General features: G+C 42.0%; 1 non-coding gene across 1 annotated transcript; it reads right to left on the reverse strand.

The window, feature by feature from the left end:
- Nucleotides 1-19146: 19146 nt before the first annotated feature.
- LOC119245455 (U6 spliceosomal RNA) lies at nucleotides 19147-19253 on the reverse strand. The gene has a single exon (XR_005125372.1). It is a non-coding gene; the product is annotated as a U6 spliceosomal RNA (small nuclear RNA).
- Nucleotides 19254-19666: the final 413 nt, after the last annotated feature.

Below are 19666 nucleotides of genomic sequence, written 5' to 3' on the forward strand. Positions count from 1 at the left end.
GCAGAGGCAGAGTGGGCACACCATGTGGACTTTTCATCTCTCTTGTTGACTTTAAATAATTTGCTATTTATTTATTTATTTATTTATTGTTGTACTTTTTTTTTACTGTTTTAGTTTTTAGTTTTATCTTTATCATTCCTTCTTATATTCTTGACTATATTTTATTGTTCTTGAGAGGTGACCCAGCATAAAGGAGAAGAGTAAAAAAACCCAGAACGTGGGCCTCCCCGGTGGCGAAGTGGTTGAGCGCTGGGTTGCGAAGCTGCCCGCAGCCTCTGCAGCGCCGGTTCGATCCCCAGCCACCGGGCAAGGGTCCCGCATGGCGCACAGACCTCTCCTGCAGCCCGCTGCTCCCCTCAGCAGTGTACTTCAGTCCTCTGCCTGTTCTGCTCCCCGCTCTGGCTCTGGTGAATTCTCTCACCTTCCCGTGCTTCTGACTGTACCCAGTGCCTGTATAAATAAATAAATAAATCTTTAAAAAAAAAAACAAAAAACAAAAACCTAGAACAAAGATCCAAGAATTTAGGGAGTGTTTTACTATAAAGTTGCAAAAATGCAAGAAACTATGTAATTTGGGAGATAAGACAGAAGGATCACAAATAACCAGAGAATCTAGGAAGGTTTGGTTCCAAGCACAGCAGTAGAACTTACCCAAACCACCTGTCCCAAGACTGTGGATTCACCTTAGGAAATGGATTTTTTTTAAGAAAGATTTATTCATGTATGCATACAAGAGCTGGGGTACAGGGCAGAGATGTACGGGGTGAGAGGATTCACCAGAGACAGAGTAGGGAATAGAGCAGGCAGATCTACAGAAATACACTGCTAAGGGGAACAGCAGGCAAGTCAGGAGAGGTCTGCTGTGCCATGTGGATTTGCTCCCTGGTCAGGGATCGAACTCGTGCTGCAGAGGCTGCGGACTGCTTCATAGAGCGGTGCTTAACCCGTTGCGCCACCAGGGAGGCCCAGGAAATGGATCTTGAGTGAATATAGGAATCATAATACTTTGGAAGGAAGGCCATTTAGATGAGGATAGGGAACCCAAACATAGAGTGTGACACAGAGTGCTTTAACTGATGGGATGGTTGGTTGTTGCCTAGAGACACTGCAGGAGTCTGCACTAGGCCAGCAGGTCTATACAGCAGCCCCTGTGACAATGGCAGCTGTTCTGTTTTGACCAGAATGACTGTGGACCCCAAGCTCCCTATGGTGGAGGCAGTCCTAGGGTTCACAAAGCTGAGATCAACAGATCCTAGAGTGGTCACTCAGATGGCTGTTGAGACAAGTCCAACCTCCTCCTAATTCCCTGTCAGGTAACAGTAGGCTCCTGAGAACATGCCTAGGATTTCTTACATATTTGGGGAGTGGGGGGAAGGAGCGGCTCATATGTTTCTTAGAAAGAAACCGCAGTTCCTGCTAGTCTTGTAAATGGTTACAGAAGAATCAAGAGTTTTGATTATGATGTAAAAATGACTGGATTTGTATTTAGCGGGTCCATTAAAGGAAGTACATTAGTCATTATGATAGCCCTTGCCTGAGTCTCTGGGCTATAGCCAGGAGGGGAAATGTGGGCTTTAAAAATGAAACATCATTTCTTATGCAGGAAATACTCTAACACCTCCTGTTTCCTCACAGTCCTTCAGCCCATCTGGTTGCTACCTTGTCAAAATATTTGAATTATGATGGTGCACTGTGCTATATAAGTATGTGAAGGAGGAACCTATTGGAACTGAAAGATCTTTGCTAGAGTTAACAAAGCACATCCTGATTTCTATCTTCATTTTTATTTATTTATTTTTTAATATTTATTTTTATTTATTTATGCATACAAGAACTGGCCAGAAGTGCAGGAGGTGAGAGGATTCACCAGAGACACAGAGTGGGGAGCATAACAGGTAGAACTACTGAAATACACTGCTGAGGGGAGCAGCAGGGGAAACAGGAGCGATCTTCTGTGCCATATGTGGGTTAGCTCCCTGACTGGGGATCAAACTCAGGCCAAAGCGGTGATAGTGTGATACTTTAGGCCAACAAGAAGGCCGTCTGCCTTCATTTTTAGAGAGCAGAAGGAAGGCTGGATCTTCAAATGCTCTGCAGACACACCCATTGCTGACGCCGGAGCACATGTGTCTTTTGTTCATAAGCATCAACTCTGCAGTTGCCAATTCCATGGGAGCACTTGCTGGTGATGAAGGTTAGAATTTCTTCTTTCTTAGTTTTTTTCAAAAAGGCCCTCCTTAGGGAATTAAAGGCAAACTATGCTTTATGGAACCAAGACCTCTAGTAATATCAGAAGTAGCAACATTATCATGTAGTTATCTTGGACAGATTGCTTAGCAAGAGGAAAGTGGTGCCATTTTTTTTTTTTTTTAGCTTTTGTCTTTTTTTTTTAATTTATTTATATATATTTTACATCTGGTGAGTGTAGACAGGAGCTATATGTGGTCATGGAGTAGTGTCTTTGATTGCATATCAAATTCAGGTTATTTGAACTTTGTTTTTCTCTCCTGAGGATTGTTTTATTTAGTTACCATGTGTAGCTTGAAGCCAGGACCCCGTAAAGAAACCCTACAATGCTCTATTCCATCTTGCAGCAATTACGCTTCACCTTTTCTGATGTTCAGTCAGTAATATCTTTAGTGTTTAGAGTGATTTTTCTAAAATGCAAATCTGATCATGTCATACGGGGTCAGATGTTTCACTTCTATGCCCTTGCACTGCATATAATTTTATCAGCACTCTTATCACACTGTACTGAAATCCCAGTGCACTTATCTATCTTCTGTACTTGGCTGTGAACTTAACAAGATTAGCGACTACCTGACCTTACATGTCTTACCATCCTGACTCATGGCAAAAAGTCTGATACATAATTGGGCTTTGATAAATACTTGTTAGTTAAATGAAGGATTGACTGACTGACTGGTGGGATGGCTGAACAATCCATGATTTTTTGTCATTATGTGGTATCTTTTGCTTGTTTCCTAAATGTTCCGATATAAGGATGCAATTAGACTTAGTTAATGTTTATAGTACAATCTTGTGTGCCAGCATTGGAGATACAAAGATTAAAAGTACAGTGCCAGGGACCCTCAAGTAGCTCCCAACCTGCTGGAAAATAATTCCGCCAACTGTCCCACAACAAATGTAGACTGAAATAGCTTTTCATCAGACCAGGCCAGTTTTTCCACTAGAAGGGTTCAGTTCAGGTCAGTTTCTCCTGCTAAGTGAGTTATGAAGACAACAGCTGGTCTTTTCCTGGCCATGCTCCCAGGCTAGGAAGCAGATCTGGGCTTGAAAATGCAGCGGTGTGTGTCCCGCCCACAGAGCCACAACAGGAGCCAAATGACACTAGGGCAAATATAGAAGGTAATCTGTCCAGAAAGGATTGGGGAGGCTGGTGAGGAGGCTGGGAATTGTGAAGCTGGTTTATGCATATATATGCATATTATGCATATTAGGAAGAGCTTTTGACTAGTCTCTCAAAAGCTATTGGTAGAATTATGGGAATTCCAATGACTCCATAGTCACCAAAATTGTCACCACTGGGAATGAAGTCTTTTGTTCCCCTGCTACAATATTACCATGTGATTGTCAGGGGTAAGATGTTGGGGATTTGGTGATAGGAACTTTCCCAGTCTCAAAAACTATAAAGTGAAGTGATGTTGACTAGAAAGGATTTAATCTCTTCAGAAGCTAGCCAGAACACTATCAGTCCTGTAGTAGATTAGTTCTGTATCTGTCTCCATTCTTCTGCCACATTCTCTCACTCCCTTGTTGTTCCAGATACATCTCTGTGAAGGGGAGTCACCATTTTCCTTGGCTCCATTTACATATAGCCACCATGGATTACAAATTCTAGCATTCCATCGACTGGACTTCCTGTTTGGGGGAAGCTGCTGTAAACTAGGGGCAGAGTGGAGTAGCTCTGTGGACCTATATACTAACACAGAAGGTGGGCAGGCCCACTCTCTTACTTATGTGGCTCCAGCTTGTGCTTGATACTGCTGGGAGGAGACACATGGGACAAGACTCATATAAAGACATTTAGAACAGATACTTGGAAGATACATGGCTGAGAAACAAGTAGGGAGGCTGCTCCTGGTCCTTGACAGTGATAATGACAGCCATTATCTTGACCTCATGTTGAATTATGTGATACATTTTGAATTCTGAATTTTTCCCTCTGTCCCAGCTCTCTGGGACTTGTGTAACCCTTTTCTTGTGTTTCTCCACCAGAAGCTAACTTAGATTTGAGGCAAGCTTTTGGGCCTCAGTTGCCCAAAACTAAGCCTATTTGGCTGGTAATTTGCACATGAAAGGATGGGTAATTTTTGGAGTTCTGTTAGGAATATTCTTCTGCCTCTCCCCTCCCTCCCTTCCTCTCCCCTTGCCTCCATTCCCTTTCCTCCCACCCACTAATTCTTCTAAAAATCATTCACACTAAGAGTATGCTTTTTTTGCCTTTGTGCATGCAGGTGGCTGAATTCCTTTAAGCGCATGCATACCTTAACAATTTAGATCCTTGGGTATCCCTTGGTTGTGCACGAGCTAATGTTATAATCAGTTGCAAAGGTCAGGAAAGAAGGTAAATTGCCATAGGAGAGCCAGACATAAGTCAAATTCCATTTAGGATGCTTAGTCCCAGATGAGATGGTGGTCAGAAGTGAACCTAACCTCTGGTCTCAACTCAACAGAGCAAGCACCCATAAGGTCTAAGAGCAAGGACCACTTGCAGATCTTGCATAGCTGTAAAATTAAAATAAGAAAGGCAAAGAGGGGAAGGAAGGGAGGCAGGGGAGTCACTGAGAGAGAGAAAGAGTCAGGGAGGGAGGAGGGAGAGGAGGGCATTGGAAGGAGAGAGAGACAGAGCATCAGAGAGAGGAAGGAGAGGGAGAGAAAGAACCTGGTAGGGGTGGGAGGAGGAGAGACAGACTGAGAGAGGGTGGGAGAGAGGGAGGGAGGGAAGGAAGGTGGGAGAGAAAAGCAGCAGACCATCAATAGAACTCTCTGGAAGCTTGGTAGATTTTGTCCTATTGCATCATCATCACAAAGAGACCAAATCTGAAGTAAAAAATGGCAAAGCCTCAAAGAAAATAAGTCATGCAGACTCGGGAATGACCTAATTAAAACACCACTCTATTTGCTGCCATGTTCTATTTATAGCTGAAATATGAGTGTTCCTAGCAGGAAATATAAATCATAGCAAAACTAAGATTTTAAGGCAGTAAGCTCAGGTTTACTTAATAAATCATCTCCTTGATCAGGAGTTCGAGTATCTTTATTCATACGATTTTTCCATTTTAATAATTACTAGTTCAATTCTCTTTTCTAAATGAGATGATATTCATGGAACATATTTTGTTATTCAGGGATTGGGAAAACAGAAGAAAAATGATTCTTTTGTATAATACCACTTGTTAAATTATGAGCTTCATACATACACCATGGCCCTCAACATACCTTTTTTTAAAAAAAGATTTATTTTATTTATTTATGCATACAAGAGCTGGGGTGTAGGCCAGAGGTGCAGGGGTTGAGAGGATTCACCAGAGACAGAGTGGGGAGCAGAACAGCCAAATCTATTGAAATACACTGCTGAGGGGAGCAGCGGGTGAGTCAGGAGAGGTCTTCTGTACCATGTGGGTTGCTCCCTGGCCGCCTGGGGATCGAACTTGTGCTGCAGAGGTTGTGGATTGCTTCATAGTGCAGTGCTTAACCCCTTGCACCACCAGGGAGGCCCCACATAACATAAAGTTTTACCATCTAAACCATTTTTTCAAGTGTATGGATCAGTAACACATAACAACAACAACAAAATACTAGGTGGCTTAAACAACAGAAATTGATTTTCTCATAGTTCTGGAAGTCCAAAATCAAGATTTTAATGATTGCATTTCTGGTAAGTTCTCTTTTCATGGGTTTGTAGGCAAGTGATTCTTTGCTATATCCCCGCCTGGGTTTTCCTTAGTGTGTGCTGACAGGGGAGAGAGAGATCCTTAATGACTTCATTTAATTTTAATCACTTCCTTACTCCAGATATAGCCACATTGGGGTTAGGGTTTCAAAATATGAATCTGGGGGAAGGGAGACACATACACTGAATTCATAGTAGGCTTTTCCCATTTTTTGGCTGTGACTAATACTGCTATGAACATGGCTGAATAGTAAGTGTTGGTTTTGTAATCAGAATAAATTCTCAAAATTATTAATTAAAAAATTGAATTTAAATTTAGAAGCAACTCAAATGAAAGTAAAAGAGCCTGCAATTTTTAATTTTTAAAATTAATCATTTAAATATTAAGCTATAATAGGGAATCTATCATTGTCATCTTCTAGTGAGCTGGATGGCTGCAGAATTAATGATAGGAGCCCTGACTGCTGTAATGTAGGTCTACCAGGGATAGGGAAGGGATGGTGCATACATTTGAAGGATGAATTATTAACAGAGCCTTAGATAGCACAGAGACCAAAACCACTTTGGAGTCTCTGGGAATAGAAGTGGGGCCCAATTATCATTAGGGAGCCTCTTTTCTCAGTCTCCCCACTCTGCTTTACCACTGTCTGACTTTATTTTCTCCTTTTGTTAGAGGGAAGGGAGAGGGACACCCCAGAACCCACAAATCTGCCTGCTCTAAATAGGTTCTGCCATCTGCCACAAGATAAAACATATAAGACTCTGAATGGAAAGGAATGTTAATACAATTCGTGTGCAATACAGACAAGACAAATAATATAGTTTCCAAATCTAGCACCCAAAGTTACCCATCCCCTGATGGGTAAAAGTCCACCCATATGGGATTGGCCCAGAGAATGGCCCAAAAGCCTGCTGCAAGTCTAAAACACCTTCTGGCGGGGACCCATGGAAAGCAGCAAAAATAGTCAGACAACTCTGCGAGGAAAAGAGCAAAATCAAAATCAAGATAAAAGCTGCCATTGTCACCTCCCCATGGGTCTCTCACCCACATCTGTGTCACCCAGTCCAGGACCAAAAGGCAAGCACAGTTTCTTCACATGTCTCTCAGCTCCATGTGCCTCCTCCAGTTCTCCTTCTGGCTCCATCCTGCTTCCTTCCTTCCTCAGTCTCCTCTGCAGCTTCTTCTCTTCCCTGCTCAGCTCCACCCTCTCTTGGTGATGCAGGGAACGTGGTACCCCTCCACCTCCCCACCCCCAGCTTTCCCTGAAGACCACCCTCTTAGGCACCTGCCATTGTTGGTGTGTTCACTTTTCACACACCTTTTTCCAGATCCCAATAATTTCTCCTCTTGAGGTCTCCACAAATGTCTTGGAAATCTAGCACTGAGTATGAACCATGACGTGGACAGGGACCTCCTCAGTTGATGACAGTGTGCTGAGAAAGATGACACTGTGGAAGAAAACATAAAACAGTGAGATGCAGATCTGAACTCCTAGTCTGATGTGCTATTGATGTTGTTTAGGAGACATCAGAGATCAGGGTCCCTGGGTTACCTCTGAGAAAATTTTCAGCAGTTCCCCTTTCAGTGGTACATGGCAAGTTTACCCAGGAAATGTAGACATTTGCACAGACACACTCAGGCAAAGGTTACAATTGAAGAGGACAGGTTTATTAGGAAAAGGAGAAAAAGAGGCGCCTGAGTGGTCACAGGTAGGCAGGAGGCTTGCATTTTGCCAGTTCAGAAATTGTACTGATTTAGTGTCCTTTGTGGAATTGCTATCAATTGCTAAATTAATTACGTCTAGGGTGTGACTAGGTTGACTTGTAAGGACCTGTGATTCTCTGCAATGGCCCTCACCCTCCATACCCCCATGTCTGGTCCATATTTCCAGATACTCTTTATTGTATTGGATACTTGCTATAGCAGTTGGGGTCTAAGGATTTTTCATTTCTGTAGCTGGTTTAACAACTATGCTAATCATTTCTACCCCCACCTCCAGTTTCTGGTCTTGTGACTTCTCCATCCTAAATTTTCTACTTTTAGCCTCTATCACTATGAACTAGAAAAAGTTTGCTATGTGTCCTGACATCTTTCTCAAGAAATGCCAAAGCTGGGTGTGTAAGGAAATAATTAGACCCTCTCAGAACCATTTGCCTTTTTAAGTGGACAGTTTCTCCAAGCAAACACCTCAATGAATTAATCTCATTGCCACTGGATGTGACTGGTGGCAAGCTGCCCTGCTAACTGTATTATTCAGATGCAGCTGCCCCAGAAAGTCTTAGCACCCTTGTCTTTGTTCAGACTATGGAATTCCAGAATCACCAGGCCTCATTTTCCAGCATAGCAGGGGGTGGGAGGTAGGAAGGGGAGCAAATGCAAGGGTTGGACATTGTCTGATGTCCTGGGGTAAAGCTGAATTTTTCCATATGGACTGCAATGAGCTTCTCAAGTTGGAAAAACTTTGGATGCATCATTGAAATTTGCTAAACTTCCTTATTCAGAGGAAATACTTGATCCAGGGTGAAAATATGAGTACCTGTAGTGTGTTTTCGATATGGTTAGGTCTGGATAAGTCTTCTGTTAAAAGTCCAGGGATATGGAATTTGTTTTGTTCTTTACCTTTGGAGATCCCCAAATTTAATTTAAAAGAATTGAATTCAATTATAGCCAAAATATATTGCTTTGAAAGTCATAAGGAGTGTGCAGGACATGCGCACGGGCACGCACACATACACAGCAGAGCCATTTTCCAAGCTGCCTTTCCAAAGGAAATCAGGTTTGTAAAGGTCTCATCCAGACTCACATCAATCAAAATGCCTCACAGCAGCTGGCCCAATTCAGGCCAGCACAATACCTGCCAGCGAGGTCCTATCTTCCATGCAGGGTGTCTAATGGGAATTTCTGCCTGAATGGGGGCCCAGGGCCGAGGGCAGCATGAGGTCACCAGCACCTCAGAAGAGCATGGAAATCGGTGGAGCAGCTCCATCTGCAGGTAACCAGTGGAACCTGGCAAAATAGGAAAGGGAGAAGAGTGGGGATTTATACAGCCATGGGGCCTCTGTGAGTTGTTTGGGACTTCTCTCCCCCCAAGAATGAGGTAGATTCCTCAGGTAGACTTTTATTTATTTTTTTTTAAAGATTTTTTTAAATTTATGCATACAAGAGCTGGGGGGTACAGGCCAGAGGTGCAGGGGGGTGAGAGGATTCACCAGAGACAGAGTGGGGGAAAGAACAGGCAGACTGACAGAAGTACACTGCTGAGGGGAGCAGCAGGTGAGTCAAGAGAGGTCTGCTGCACCATGTGGGTTGCTCCCTGACCGGGGATCGAACTCATGCTGCAGAGGCTGCAGATTGCTTCATAGTGCTGTGCTTATCCCCTTGTGCCACTAAGGAGGCCCTGCCCCCCTTGTAGACTTTCAAAGTGTTCTTAGAAGGCTGAGGACAAAGTGTGCTGCTCCAGCATAAGATGCCATCCATGCCACCCTCTTGGATGTCCTTTTTCTTAGGTCTAGGAGTCAGAACACCCAGTTAGGAGGGTTTAAAAAATATATATATATATAAAAGATTTATTTATTTATTTATACAAGCACTGAGTATAGTCAGAAGCGCGGGAGGGTGAGAGAATTCACCAGAACCAGAGCAGGGAGCAGAATAGGCAGAAGGACCGAAGTACACTGCTGAGGGGAGCAGCGGGCATTGCTGGAGAGGTATGGGCGCTGCAGAGGTTGTTGGCAGCTTCGTAGCCCAGCGCTCAACCGCTGCACCACCGGGGAGGCCCACAATTAGGAGGTTTTAAGAGTGAGAGGTAAAGGCAATCATGTGATGCTTGTAGTGATTTTATAACAGTGTGATAGCCACAGAAAGGGCAGGTTCCAGGTTCCCTGCCCCACCCAAGGAAGGGTGGCGTTAACTGGGAGGAGAAGCTAGAACAGACTGGGAAAAGGAAGGAAAGGAAGTGGAGAGAGATGAAGAAAGAAGACTGAGGAGGAACAAGAAGGAGACATGTGAAGAAGCTGCATTTTCTTCTTGGCCTTGGACTTGTACCAGGGACTTGGGGGGCATGGAAGGAGACATCTGAAAGAGACAGAGATATGGGTGAGTGATCTGTGGGGAAGCTGACAATGGCAGCCTTTTTCATGACTTGTTTTTGAGTTTGTTCTTTTCCTTCTAGACGTATCTGGCCCCTTCTGCCTCTTTTCCTGCCAGAAGGTGCCTTAGACTTGTGGCAAGCTTTTGGACCTCAGTGGCCCTGCTTTAAGCCAACCATATTTGACTTGGCATTTACCCAGGAGGGGATGGCTAACTTTGGGGGTTTAGTTGGAAACTATTTTTACTATGTTCTTTCTCCTTTCTCTGTTGCACTCTAATTGTACCAAAGTTCTTTTTTTTTTAATTGAAGTTCTTACGCGCTAAGAGTATGTTTTGTCTTTATGTGGTAGATGGCAGAACCCATTTAGTGCTGGCAGGTTTGGGGGCCCAGGTTATCTCTCTTTCTGTCCCCTAACAATTTCCTTATGCAGCACTTCCCTTGTAGGACCAGGTTGCAGAAGAGGGAGAAACTGATCTGCTAGGTTTTCTGGAGACGAGCACTGTCCTTAATTACACAATGTTCAAGAATCTTCAAGAGGGTACCTTTAACTGTCTTTATTTCGAAGATCACCAGATAACTGAGCAATTTAATTTCCAATCCTTTAAAAATATTCAGCTGTTAATCCACACATTGTGACCTAAATTAAGCTGTTTTCTTTCTTTCTTTCTTTTTAATAAGAAACATGGTTAAGAGATTAAGTGATTTCCCTCATACATTTCCTTTCCTTCACTTTGGCAGCTAAACTTGGAATTGTTAAGCAATATATGGCAGTGTTTCTTTTTTAAATATCACACTTTAATCTTACAAATGTTCTAATCATGATAACTGTCATTCACTGAACAACTACCGAGCAATTTGGGGCCTCATCTTTTTTTTTCTTTAAATATTTATTTATTTATTTATACAAGCACTGGGTACAGTCAGAAGCGCAGGAGGGTGAGAGAATCCTCCAGAGCCAGAGCGGAGAGCAGAGCAGGCAGACTGACGAAGAACACTGCTGAGGGGAGCAGCAGGCAGCAGGAGAGGTCTGCGTGCCATGTGAGACCCTCGCCCTGGGGATCGAACCAGGCTGCAGAGGCTGTGGGCAGCTTCGCAACCCAGCGTTCAACCGCTGCGCCACCGGGGAGGCCCTGGGGGCTCATCTTCTTATGTAATTTCCACAATTACAAATGAAACATTACTAGTTCCATTTTATAGATGGGAGAAGCAAGGCAGTTAATGAATGAGAAAAAAATGAGGAGCTATTAAATAACTTGCCAATTGATAAAGCAGTAATGGAAAAAGTGGCAATCTGGCCCTGGTGCGGTCTCCACTGCCCATGCCCCTTCCTTTTTGCCAGCCATGTTCACAAAATTTGCAGGGACTCTTCCATTGAACTGGCTTTACTCAGAACTAAACTCTATTCCTTTTTAAAATAAGACTGCATCACGATCCTCCCAAACTGGGGACACGTGCAAGCCTCAGTCCCCAAACCAAGCAGTCTTTGTGGCAGGAAGAAGGATGGGTTTGGGGTTTGGTACTGTGACCACAGAACAAGCTGTGGGCTGTGACAGACCCACTTTCCCATGTACCCTGAAATCTGAGTAGAGGGTGCTCTTGAGAACCTTCTTTCTCTCTGCTCTGTGACAAGCACAGATTTCACAGATTTACACAGAGACCAGTTACTGCTGCAGAAGGAGGAGCAATAACGATTTTTTCCAGCTGGCTAATGACCCAGACACCCAGCCAGGACCCCAGTTGGGCTGGGCGGGCACCAGTGGGCTGCTCTCCTAGGCATTTGGGGTTCATGAAGGACAAATCGAGACAGAGCCTGGCTCCCTTGCCTCCACACACAGTGTGGAGTTTGTGCACACCCTGCACTATTTCTCTCCCTGGCCTTCCTCCTCTGTGGTGCCTGCATCTCTGTGTCCATACCTGGACCACATGGAGTAATGGGGTGGTCAGCATAATGCCTGGGAACTGGCCAGTCCTTAGTGAGCAATGAATATTATTTACAAAATAGATATAAAAAATTCCTAGAGGGGGGAAAAATGAATAATCACCAAGTCTCAACATATGTGTGGTTTTTGCTGAGCAAAATATGACTTAGGAAACAGTCCTTTATCATCCTTCTTGCATTCTAAGCTCCACGTTACTGTCATGGTGATCAAAATCATCTCAGGGTAACTGCTCACCTGAAAATGGGCTGAGAAGATGCTGTATTAGATTTCTGTGGCCCCAGAAGTCACTTGTTAGCAAGTCACAAATGCTATATAGGCAAACTGTTGATTTCCTCTGTTGCACAGGGTCATTTGAAAAATCTCCCCCTAGTGTAACAAGTGTTTTAAACTAAGTGATAAAGTTTCCTGGGACTGATCTCCAAACCATATGAGAGCATTTTAAGAGCTGACCTTATGGAAACTGACTTCCTGGGTCTGAACCCTAGTCTGGTTATCTACTTGCCTGTGTGAACTTGGACACGTTACTTAACTTCTCTGTTCCTCAATTGTAATTTAATAAGTGGACGATAAAAGTATCTCATAGTTTAAACGATAGATGAATATGATGCTCACAAACACCAAAACACAGTACATAATGCATAATAACATTTTGTTATTTATTTAACAAACAATTGCAGAGAATCTGCTATTAATATATGCCAGGCATGGGAAGAGATTGGTATCTTCAAAAATAATAACATCACTATGTGATAAGTGCTGCTTGTCAAATGGTATTAGAGCTAGACAGTAAAAGTGGGTTATAATTCTACAGGATGACATAGAAGGAAGCAAACTGGGGGACTTGAGGAGGATATTATAGAAGTTGAAGTTTAAGCTTCATCTTATGGGTAGAAATTCCTAGACACAGGAAGTGGTTATCTTGGGTAACTATTATTGGAGCAGTTATTGAGGGGAGTAGCAGTTATTGAGGGGGGGGTAAAAGTTATTGAGGGGAGTATTTGCAATACTATTGCAAATGCAAATGGGTAGCATGATAGAGTTGCAAGCCAACCTGGGGTTTGCACATCAGGGACCTCAGAAACTGGGGGACAGTATCACCCCATGACTTCTGTTTCTAATCCTTGACAGCCTCACAATGTCCTGACTTCTCCTTTGTCTCTTTCAGTCCCTTGGTAGTCTCATTTCTGCCCGGCCTCCTCACTAAATTACTATTGAGGAACAGAGAAGTTAAGCGCCACTGATATTGTCCTCACTAACCTCCTTGGTGTTTTCCTTTATGCCAACTTCAAAAAAGACTTGCAGGTGGTGTTGTGTAGCAAGGGGAGATGTGAGGCATGTTTCCAATTTGTCAGAAAGCAATGTCAGATGATTATAATGGCTGTAATGAATAGGTTGATCAATGTGGCAAGCTACATGAATCAAATTTCTCCTGTTGTATTCCTGAAATATGTATGCATTTCTACAATTGTAATATATAAATATATATCTTAAATATATAAATATGAATATATATGTAACTTATGAAAACTTTGGATTTTGTTTGCTAATATTTAATTTTGCAAATAATTTCATGAGTGAAAACCACCTGTAATAGTCTTTTCCTGTAATATCTTTGTCTAATTTCATTATCAAAATTTTACTAGTTTTGTAAAATTATTTGAGCAACGCTTCCTCCTTTTTTGTGTAAAATTGAAGTTTTCTGTCCTTACATTGTTGGTAGGATTTGCTCTGACTCTATATGTCTTACACAAACAAGTGCCTAGTGATTTGCCTATAAAGCAAATGTTGGCTTCTATGACTGACTTTTTTTTCTTTTTTTTAATTTTATTTTTATATTCCCCATACAATTACAACCCCCTTATTTTGACCCCAAGTCCTCCTTTCCCCGCTCCCTACTCCCCATAGAGTGTCTCTGGTTCATAGTTTTTTGTTGATTTTGATTTTCACTTTCTTATAGTTATTCATTTTCCTGGTCCCTTATTTAAGTTTTCTAGATTCCTGCTATGAGTGAGACCATCCGGTATTTTTCTTTTTCTTTTTGGCTTATTTCGCTGAGCATGATCCCTTCCAGTGCCATCCATGTTGCTGCAAATTGCATGTGTTTATCTTTTTTGAATGCTGAGTAATATTCCATGGTATATATGTACCACATCTTCTTGATCCAGTCATCCATTTTTGGGCATTTGGGTTGTTTCCAAAGCTTAGCTATTGTAAATAGTGCTGCTATAAACATAGGGGTGCAGGTGCTCTATGGAATTGATGTTTCTGTGTCCTTTGGGTAAATACCTAGGAGTGGAATTGCTGGATCATATGGAAGCTCCTTTGCACTCCCACCAGCAGTGCAGGAGAGTTCCTTTTTCTCCACAACCTCGCCAACATTTGTTGTTGCTAGGTTTTTTAATATGTGCCATTCTCACTGGTGTGAGATGGTATCTCATGGTAGTTTTGATTTGCATTTCCCTGATTACAAGTGATGTTGAACATTTTTTCATATGCCTGTTGGCCATTTGCATTTCTTCTTCAGAGAAGTTTCTTTTTAGCTTCTCTGCCCATTTTTTGACTGGATTATTTTCTTTGTTTTTGTTGAGTCTCATCAGCTCTTTGTAGATTTTTGTGATCAGTCCTTTATCATTAGTGTTGTGTGCAAAAATGTTCTCCCAGTCGGTGGGTTTTCTCTTTGTTTTGGTTATTGTCTCTTTTGCTGTGCAGAAGCTCTTTAATTTGATGTAGTCCCAGCTGTTTATCTTTGCCTTCACTATCACTGCTTTGGGTGATGTGTATGACTGACTTTTTAACTCTTAATTTTATTCCTTTACTGATCATGAAATGATTGAGCTTTTCTCTTCCTTTGTGAGGCTTGTTTGACAATTTGTGTTTTTCCTGTCATTTAGCCATTTCATCTAAGTTTTCAAATTTATTAGTGTGAAACTATTCATATTCTATTCTAAGTCTGCTGCACTGATAGTCATAACCCTACATCATTATTATTTTTTTTTAAGATTTATTTATTTATTTATACAAGCACTGGGTACAGTCAGAAGCACGGGAGGGTGAGAGAATTTACCAGAGCCAGGGCAGGGAACAGAACAGGCAGACCGACAAAATACACTGCTGAGGGGAGCAGCGGGCGCCGCAGGAGAGGTCTGCACGCCATGTGGGATGCTTGCTGGTGCCCGGGGATTGAACCGGCACTGCAGAGGCTGCGGGCAGCTTTGCAGCCCAGCGCTCAAACACTGCGCCACCAGGGGAGGCCCTATTATTTTTTCTTTATCTCTTTGATTAATATTGCCAGATCTATTTTATTAGCATTTTAAAAACAGATTTTCCTTGAAAATTTTAATAAGCATTTGAAAACAGCATACGGTATATAGTTGAATTTTTAAAAATTTAATCAATGTTTGTCTTTTAATTTTGCCGATTAATCTCTGAATTTATTGTAATTATTGATAGATTTGAATTTATTTGTGCTTTTGATTCCCCTTTTGGTTTTCCTTGCCTTCTTTTGTACTAATAAGTCTTTTCTTATTTTTCCTATTGTCATTTTTTAGTATAATAGTTTAGAAATTTAAAGTTGCATTATCTAATTAAGTAACCCGTAGTTATAAACAGTTATTAAGCACTTGAAATACCACTAGTCCAAATTGAGGGAATTTTTTTTGTCATGGATTTATTTGCACTGGTAGAGAATGTAAAATATTTCATATTTTAATTAACATTTAGTGATTTTTATTTTAATTACATGCTGAAATAATATTTTCACACACTGGTTAAATTAAATATATTACACACATTACCTAACTCAACACTGATTTGACTTAAGATTTTTCAACTTTATGATGGTGAGAAAGCAATATGCTTTCAGTAGAAATTATACTTCTAATTTTGAGTTTTGGTCTTTTTCTAGGCTAGCAATATTCACTATATTTTCTCATGATGCTGGACAATGGCTGTGAGTGCCGACTCCCAGTCAGCTCCTCTTTCATGAGGGTAAACAACCCATACTCCACAGTGTACTGTTGTGCCAACATTTTTTGGATATTGTGTTTTGTTTTCTCTGCACCCCATCATGTCTACAAAATACCCATCTGTGTCTGGGATACTCAACACTTTATTATAAAATCAGCTTGTGTTAGATGATTTTACCCAACTGCTGGCTAATATAAGTGATCTAAGCATGTTTAATGTAGACTAAGCTAAGTCATTTCCAGTAGATGAGGTGTATTAAATGCATTTTTGACTTATATTTTCAATTCACGGTAGGTTTATTAAGATTAATCCCACCATAAATCAAGGAAGATCTCTATCCTGTTTATATTTTTGAAACAATTTTTCAGAAGAATGTGGGATGCAAATAAATAGAATTCTTCTTTAATAACACTTTTATTTGACTATCCTTTACACCACCCTATTTTTCTGTTGATCTTTTCCCTGACAATTTTTGAAGATAATGATTCTATTTTATTCTATTCTGTAGCTCCAGGATCTTGCATAGGCTTTGACATAATAGGGACTATACATCTTTTTTTTGAATGAATGAATGAATGAATGAATGAATATGTGTAGGTATTAGTTTGCTTAAGATGCCATAAAAAAGTAACCACAGACTCCTTGACTTTAACAACAGCAATTTGTTTTTCTATTATTCTGGATCCTGGAAGTGCAAGATCAAGGTGTTGGCATTGGTGCTTCCCTCCTTGGCTTGTGGATGGTCTTCTCTCTGTTTCTTCACGTGGTTTGCCCTCTGTGCCCTAATTTCTTATAAGGAGATTAAAAATGATTACTTCTTTCAAGACATTTTCTCCAAATACATTCACATTCTACATTAACTGAGGGTTAGGATTTTAACATAGGAATTTAAGGGTGGGAACCCAATTCAGCCCACAACATTATGTTATAAGGTGGATTATTTGCTTGTATCTTGGCTCCCTCCATGGGTTAGATTATGAGGTCCTGAAGGACAGTAACTCCTTGGGTCTTCATATCTCTGTTATCTAGTAGAGTGGCATGGCCTTATGGTGAGTGGATGACTGAAGCACTGCGGAGGTGAGAAGCGTGCCCAGGAGTGTGGCATGGTTCCTATGGAGGATGCTTTTTAGCCTTCAGAGACCGAAGAAAGTTCCAGGAATGACCAGCACACAGAATCACGGCAAGAGGTGGAGCTAATGCTAACTCTACCCCGAGTAGCTTGTGTTGGATTGCTTTGATTGGTGAGTCTGAGGGGGGTTTAGAGATGGATATAAAAAACCGAACACTCAGAGGGTTTCTGGGTTTTAAAATGGTGATTTATTGACTGGTTTGCGTAGAGTAGTCTTTTAAAAGAGACAGCTGTTTTCTTTTTTCCCAAATTGTTGGGATGTACTGAATCACAGAAATGCTCTCTGGTTACATAATCCCAAAAGGATGATTATGATGGGCTAAGAATTTTTTTTCCCTGTAAACTTGCATTTCTGTCCTTAGGAAAGTTGGAAAAAAATCTGAGGTTCCAGAATGCCAGGAGACCCTGCTGTGGGTTACAGATTTTTACATTCTATCTCATTGTGTTTCCTTGTATTGGCTTCTCTCTTCAGATCATTGAATATTATGGCTGGAAATCCAAATTCTTCATACTCTTGACAAGGAAACAGAAGGTCACAGTGAGTGAATAGTTGGACTATAATCTGGGTCACAAACTCTCAGTCTGTGATTATTTCCATGACCTTCCATTTCCTCACCCCCCACTTCTCAGTCATTGCTTTAAATCCTTTCTGGATCAGAGTGGAATTTGAGTAAGTAGGTAAAAGTTCAAGTATCCAATAGCTAACTAGCTAAAATATCCCTAGCATACCAAGAATAAGTCAGTTGTTTTGGGATGCCTGTTCTATTGACTCCCTAGATGGCCATCTCAAATAAAACTCCTTCATGTAAAGACAGCTCTTGTGATTCAGAGTTTGACTTTCTGGGTGCAAACAAAAGACCCAGTTTGGTCCTTTACAATACTTCATTGCCTGTACCAAAAATAAGCCTGGAGGACAGAACTAAGATGCCTGCCTTGTGGTTAGATAGGCAACATTCAGAAACAAAGGGTGCTCTGGACCTAAATTCAGGGCACACACCATGATTTAGCAGACAGCAACCAGATGTTTACCAATTTGTGTTTTCTTTATTAGATTTTCAACCCCGTAAGTACTGTCCAGAGCTCCGGGCTCAAGGAGAACTGATTTGAAAGCCTTGGTTCTAGTCTCCTACCAGGGGACAGGCATTCATTAAACTTTCTTTTCCCAAAAGCCAATGGCGTGGTTGTTTTGACTTCTGTGCCTTCGGGTAGCAAGCTCACCTTCAGCAAAATTGTGGCTTCCGCTTTCAGATGAGATTCCCACTGTGCCACTGCTAGCAAAGGGCTGGATGAGAACTCAAGCCAGGTCTATCTGATTCTATGGAGCTGCTTATCAAGGGTAGCTCCTCTAGGAAAACAACCCCTGCTCCCTGAGAACTGATAACACAACACTCCACCCCCCCCCCCAGGTTGTTTTCTTTGTTCTTAGGCACAATAGCTAACAGACTCCCTTTCCTCCAAGTTCCCCACCCCATCTCTTGTGGGTTGTTTTTTTTTTTCTCACAAGGTCCACACTGGCAAGCCTAGTCTTTCAGGGATCTTGGGGCAGAGCAATCCCTGTGGATTTTCCTGCATAATTGACCCTTCCCCTGGTCAAAAGATAGATGATTTGAACATCAGAGTCTTCAACTATCCCTGAAGGGGGTTCCGAGAAAACTGGGACAGACCTATGTGCCTGGACCCAAAAAGAAGATTAATTTGGCCTCAGAAAAACAGATAAGGGGGCCTCCCTGGTGGCACAAGGGGTTAAGTCTCAGTACTGTCAAGCTATAGCCAGCCCCAGGCAGGGAGGTGACCCACATGGCGCAGCAGACCTCTCCTGTTTCGCCCACTGCTCCCCTCAGCAGTTTATTTCAGTTAATCTGCCTGTTTTGTTCCCCACTCTGTCTCTGGTGAATCCTCTCACACACTCCCCCCCACCTCTGGCCTACACCCCAGTTCTTGTATGCATAAATAAAAAATAAAAAAAAAAATCTTAAAAAAGAAATCAGTTAAGAATATTATTTCAGATTAGAACACTGCCCAGGACAGTACCTAATAAAGGATGTGGAGAAAGGGTGGGTAGGCAGAGAAAGGGCACACTTGGTAAATATTTCTTTTCTTCTTTGTATTTTATGGAATTTCATGAATTTGCGCATCATCCATGTGCAGGGGCCATGCTAATCTTCTCTGTATCCTTCCAATTTTAGTACATGTGCTGCTGAAGTGAGCAGAGTAAATAATTCTTAGCAGCCATCCCCTCCCACTCTTTTGTTCCTTACAAATTGGTGGGTGAATAATTTCTTTGGCTTCAGTGGGCCAAGGACAGTACCCCAGTCCAACCCTGCTTCGGGGACTATAGACAAGATTGGGGTTAACAGATAATGCCCAAGAGGTTGAGATGGAAAGTGTATCTTATGTCTTTTGATAGGTATGTTAAAGAGAGATCACATTTAAAGAGAAAGAAAGGAGGGGGTTCCCTGGTGGTGCAAGGGGTTAAGATTCAACCTATGAAGCTATACGCGGCCACTGCAGCACGAGTTCGATACCATGGCCCAGCAGACCTCTCCTGACTCACCTGCTGCTGCCCTCAGCAGTGTATTTCAGTCAATCCACCTATTCTGTTCCCCACTCTGTCTCTGGTGAA

Source organism: Talpa occidentalis, unplaced genomic scaffold, assembly GCF_014898055.3.
Source record: "Talpa occidentalis isolate TD23 unplaced genomic scaffold, MPIMG_talOcc4v2.1 talOcc4.14, whole genome shotgun sequence".
Classification (NCBI taxonomy): domain Eukaryota; kingdom Metazoa; phylum Chordata; class Mammalia; order Eulipotyphla; family Talpidae; genus Talpa; species Talpa occidentalis.